Raw genomic sequence first — 6000 nt, forward strand, 5'->3', positions numbered from 1 at the left:
TCTTTGTGTACATCTGTTATTTCCATTTAATTCAGCAGGATAATTAGCAACGAGTTGTCTCAAGCTCGTTTGTCATCCATCAATTTGCCGGCGTGCAGGAAAATACTAAGCAGTGCTCGGGCCTTTTCCTTCCTGCCGAAGCTTTCCTTGTGTGGATACAACGCTCCGTTTGATTTTTCTGGGTTTTTGACGGCGGTGCATATGTTGCTGAATATCCTCCCACTTTGATGTACAGATAGCAGCGAGGCATTTTTGCGGTGGAAATTTACAAGAAAAAGCTTCACTTTTCTTTAATTGGGTTTGCAGCTGGAAGTGGCTTTATCCTGGATGGTGTCACTGGATTGATCCCATTTTCTCCGCTGCCACTTAGCTACTAATCAGCTCTGTGATGAGATCATGGAAGGCAAGAGAGGGAAACAGAGAGCAAAGGCAATGCAAAGGAACCATGATTTCAAAAGACCATCCTCACCCAGGGACGATTCCACACTTTGGGATGAGGCCTTTGCTCAGTGTTAGAGTACTGAAGGTCCCAGGTTCAATTCCTGGCTGAGGAAGACCCCAGCCTGAAACCATGCAAAGCTGCTGCCAGCCAGTGTAGACAATACTGAGCAAAATGGATGAAGGGTCTGACTCAGTATAAGCCAGCTTCCTAGGTGCCTCTGAGAGCATCCACTTTGCATGCAGAAAGTCCCTGATCCAATCCCTGCCAGCATCTCCAGGTAGGTCTCAGAAAGACTCCTGCCTGAAACTTTGGAGAGCTGCTGCCAGTCAGTGTAGACAATAGTGATATAGATGGATGAAAGGTCTGACTCAGTAGAAGGCAGCTTCTTATGTTCCTAGGCCTGGCCAGCAGCTCCCCCTGAACTTCCAACAGGATGAGACAAGACTCCTAGTAATTTAGGGACACAGGAAGCTGCCATATACTGAGTCAGGTCATTGGTCTATCTAGCTCAGTATTGTCTACACAGACTGGCAGCGGCTTCTTCAAGGTTGCAGGCAGGATGAATCTCTCTCAGCCCTACCTTGGAGATGCTGCCAGGGAGGGAACTTGGAACCTGAAGATGCTTCCCAGAGCGGCTCCTTCCCCTGAGGGGAATATCTGACAGTGCTGCTCACACATCAAGTCTCCCATTCATATGCAACCAGGGTGGACCCTGCTTAGCTAAGGGGACAAGTCGTGCTTGCTACCACAAGACCAGCTCTCCTCTCCTCTCCTAGCCACAACATCCTCCATCCCTTCTCCCAGGCAGCGCCGAGAGCTTAATTGCAAAGTCTCTTCCTTAACGGCAGAGGGAAAATCCATGAGCACTGGCTTCCAAACAAAATCCCTCTGCTGAAATACAAGCCAGATACACTCTGCCACGACCCTTTCAAAGCCAAGGGAACCCTTGTGCAAATCAGGGATACCCTCTGCCTTTCCAATCATCTGTCATGGCCACCCTTTCCCCTCGCCCAGTGGAATAGTTGCCCACACCCTTCTAATATATGTGAGATTGAGAGTGTCTCATTTTTAACTAGAGCAGCCAGAGACCCAGGGGTGTTCTTCTAGCTTGTGCTTAGAGCCGACTGCAAATTAGCATCCGTGTAATATATATAGCGTAATATTTATGATTTCATTGCATTCTCCTCTCTAAATTCTTTTCTAAACTCTCCATGTATTATGGGGTATAGTTCTCTACAAGTGCTTTATGGCCACAAATCACTGTAGCCAGCGGCCGTGCTGATATTAGCAGATCAATGGGAGGGGAAAATAATGCAAACTCACTTTATATTATTTCTACATACAGAAAAGCCAGCTCCAAATGTTCTGCTAGGCTGGCTCACACAACCATCAAAAGCTGGTTAAAAGCTGGGCTACCCACATTTTAATGCTTGTGTGAACTCACAAAAATCCCTCCAGCCCAGGTTTCTGAAACCAGGGTAACCCGGATTCTCTATCCTGTTCTTAACCAAGGTAGGAGGAAAAGAGTGCCCTCCTATCTTGCTCTCCGGGTTGTGTGAACTTGCTCACCTTTTCTGGAAAGAGGCCTGGAAACAATAGAGAGTTGGGGCTACAGGGGCTGCTGGCCACAGATGGACCACTCTGCAAAGCAAACTCTATGATCCAGTGTATGCAGCAGCTTCAGCAAGGCTGGATCCGCCTCCTGCTAGTCATGGACAATCTGAGGTCATCTGCTGTTCTGATGAGACTTTCCAGTCTACTGGCAGAGCAAAGCATGCTGGGAAGGCCTGCAAGGCCTCCGGAGGACCTTCGATACTTCCAGCTCCCAGTTTCAGCAATGGAGGCCTAACTTGGCTGACCTGTGTGTTCCCGGGGTTTGCAGAACCAAACAGAGGTTCTGATCATCTACTGCACTAGGATAGGCATTGCCTGACCCTTCAACCTGCACAAATGATTGTGTGAACAGGCCCACTCTCTCCACAGTGGCATTCTGGCCTGGAATGCTAAGCTTCAGGTTGGACGAAATGGTCAGGACCATGGACAGCTCACTGAAAGGCTGGATTCAACATCAGGCTGCAGAAGAGACCATAGAGTTTGGAGTGATGCTTTAGCAAATGGAGCTAATGGTGTGTGTGTGTGTGTGTACCGTATTTACCCAAATAGAAGACCCTAACCCTTAACCCTAGCCCTTAATAATAGAGGTTAGATTCGGCTTATTTGTCGATATAACTAAATGTATCAGTATTTACTTGAAAGGAAGAGAACACTGAATTTAAGATGACCACCCCAATTTCTAATGTCACAGAACTCGGTGAAAAACCTAGTCTTGGATTCAGGGAAATGTGGCAGGTAGAGGTGGTGTACACCATTCAGAGCAGCCCCACGATCCCAGAAAGCTAGGTGGTCCTCTTGCACTGGTGCAACTTTGTTTATTAAGCACATAAGTCAGGATGTTGGAGGAGGAGGAGGAGGAGGAGGAGGAGGAGGAGGAGGACGACGACGACAACAACAACAACAACAACAATTTTGGTTGAGCTGAAGTGCCACTGGGCTTGTCATCGTGATGGAGGGTGGTCTTCTGGGATAGTGGAGGCACTGGGGAAGATCAAAGCAGAGTCAAAACACATCCCAGGAGCCAAGGAGATGCCTTTCCTCCTCTGAGAAGCAGACTTTGAGATGGTAGCAGAGAAATAATTTCTGGTTCCTCTCGTTTAGTTAGAAGGTGAGTCCTGGAGCATCATGTCCTGGAGTGTGCTGGGAGTGGGGCCGTGGAGGAGGACCGATAGTTTGGGGAAGAGAGCTGATCTTGCAGCAGCAAGAATGAATTGTCCACTTTGCTAATCAGGGTCAGCCCTGGTTTGCATTTTGATGAATGACTGCATCCCTTAGGGGAAGGTGCCATTGCACCCTGGAAGAGGAGAGGAGAACTGGTCTTGTAGTAGCCAGCATGACTTGTCCCCTTAGCTAAGCAGGGTCCACCCTGGTTGCATTGGAATGGGAGACTAGGAGCGTGAGCACTGTACCCTTTGGAGATGGGGCTGCTCTGGGAAGAGCATCTAGGTTCCAAGTTCCTTCCCTGGCATCTCCAGGTAGGGCTGGGAGAGACTCCTGCCTGCAACCTTGGAGAAGCCGCTGCCAGTCTGGGTAGACAAGACTGAGCTAGATGACCCTCTGACTCAGTATACGGCAGCTTAATATGTTTCTACGTTCACACCATCGGTTCTGACCGTGGAAACAATTGTCACTCTCAGAAGGGAGAATGCCCCCAATCCACAGAGAAAGCCAGATGAAGAGACTGTTGCAGGCATGCAAGATCTAGGCCTTGAGTTTGGGAAATGCCTTCAGCTTCTAGAAGCCCCAAAATCCGGGCTTGGCGGCATTTCCCTTGAGCATTTCCAGAGCTCCAGCATAAGCTGAGAGTGCAATCATAAGGCGGCGGCGATGCCCAGAGCATCCTTTCCACATTAGCTGTGTAACAAACAGGCAGTTTGTGGGGGGAAAGAAACCACTCTTGTATTGGCTGCTTCTTTTATTTCCTGCAGCTAAACCCCAGCTGTGAGATGCCAGATTCATGTTAATTCCTAATTGAAAATGAATTGCTTATGCACCTTAAATGCCACTTCTTGATATAAAAAGGCTACTAGCAATGCTGCAAGTTAACCCCAATAATGGCCTCAATTGTGTCCATCGCTTTGAAGAGAGATCAAGTATCCAGTAAGGAGTTTTCATCCTCTCTATAATAATATTTATATTTTTAAAAGATCCTTTTGACATTGATAAATCATGGAGACATTGGTTTGATTTGATTACTGTTCGTTTTCCCTGCATGAGCTACTTTTGACCGTTAGAGGACCATTGCTCAGTGGAAGAGAATCTGCTTTGCATGCAGAAGGTCCCCAGTTCAATCTCTGGCAGCATCTCCCGGTAGAAGGAGAGGTTCTTCTTCTTCTTCTTCTTCTTCTTCTTCTTCTTCTTCTTCTTCTTCTTCTTATTATTATTATTATTATTATTATTATTACATTTATATCCCGCTCTTCCTCCAAGGAGCCCAGAGCGCTGTACTACATACTTGGGTTTTTCTTTCACAACAACCCTGTGAAGTAGGTTGGGCTGAGAAAACTGAAAGCTTACCTGGAGAGCTGCTGCCAGTCAGTGTAGACAATACTGAGCTAGATGGACCAATGGTCTCACTCAGTATATGAATTCAGTATATGAGAGCCAGCATAGCATAGTGGCTAGAGTGTTGGACTAGGACCGGGAAGACCCGAGTTCAAATCCCCATTCAATCACAAAACTGATTGGGTGACTCTGGGCCAGTCTTGTATCTCTCAGACTAACCTACCTCACAGCATTGTTGTGAGGTTAAACATAACCATGCACTCCTCAGAGGAAAGAGCGGGATATAAATGTAAAAATCTAGATCTATTTTTCTAGCTCTATTTTTCTATACCAACTTCATCAGGAAACTGCATGACCACCTTAAATGCCTGCCTGGAGGCGATATTGGGGTGGATGAGGGATAACAGACTGAAGTTGAATCCAAACAGGATGGAGGTATTATCTGCAGGGGGTCGGGATCCGAGAGATGGCTTAGATCTGCCTTTTCTGGATGGGGTTACACTCCCCCTAAAAGATCAGGTTCATCGTCTGGGAGTGCTCCTGGAGGTTGAGGCTGTCGCCAGGAGCGCTTTTTCTCAGCTTCAGCTGATATGCCAGATACGCCCATTCTTGGATACTAGTGACCTTAAAATGGTAGTACATATGCTGGTAACCTCTGGGCTTGACTACTGTAATGCACTCTACGTGGGGCTGCCTTTGTACGTAGTCCGGAAACTACAATTGGTACAGAATGCAGCAACCAGACTGGTCTCTGGGTTTACCTGAAGGAACCATATAACTCAGATTCTAAAAGAACTGCACTGTATTTAAGAGAGTGCCTTCTCTGTCATGAACCCTGTCACCTATTAAGATTATCTGGAGAGGTCCGATTATGTCTGCCACCAACTGGTTTGGTGGCAACTCGGGACCAGGCTTCTCTGTGGCTGCCCCAGGGGCTTTGGAACTCACTCCCTGCTGAAATAAGAGCATCTCCTTCTCTGTTTGCTTTTAGGAAGACCCTGAAGATGTACCTGTTTTCTCAGGCCTTCAACTGAGACTCAATTTTTAAAATTTTAATGTGTGATTAATGTGTTTTTATCTATTATTATTTTATCTTCTTATGAATTTAAATGCGTTTCATTTGATGTTTTTAATTCTGTACACTGCCTAGAGATTTTTATACTGGGCAGTATATAAATTCAATAAATAAAATAAAATAAATAATATGTCTGAATGTTGAAGCACTCACTAATCAAATTAAGGATTAAAAATGACATCATGCCCAAGAGAAGAAGAAGATCTTTCTCAGATTCCAATTTACTATGATTCCAATTTACCATATATCACCATGATGCCATAAGCTGAGCAATGTTTGAAGTTGAAATCCTACCAACTCCAAACTTTCCTCTTGCTTCCCTTTTGCGAGCCCCTTCATAAAAAAAATTCTGGGACGTATATTT

The 6000-nt window shown here is 46.1% G+C and overlaps 1 long non-coding RNA gene across 1 annotated transcript in view; it reads left to right on the top strand.

Annotated features, from left to right (window-relative positions):
• Window positions 1-5664, top strand: part of LOC128338677 (uncharacterized) — a 187432-nt gene extending 181768 nt beyond the window's left edge. The window contains exon 5 of the long non-coding RNA XR_008312670.1: window positions 5553-5664. This is a non-coding gene — a long non-coding RNA (uncharacterized LOC128338677). The remainder of the gene's footprint in view (window positions 1-5552) is intronic.
• The last annotated feature ends 336 nt before the right edge of the window (window positions 5665-6000 follow it).

Source organism: Hemicordylus capensis, chromosome 16, assembly GCF_027244095.1.
Source record: "Hemicordylus capensis ecotype Gifberg chromosome 16, rHemCap1.1.pri, whole genome shotgun sequence".
Classification (NCBI taxonomy): domain Eukaryota; kingdom Metazoa; phylum Chordata; class Lepidosauria; order Squamata; family Cordylidae; genus Hemicordylus; species Hemicordylus capensis.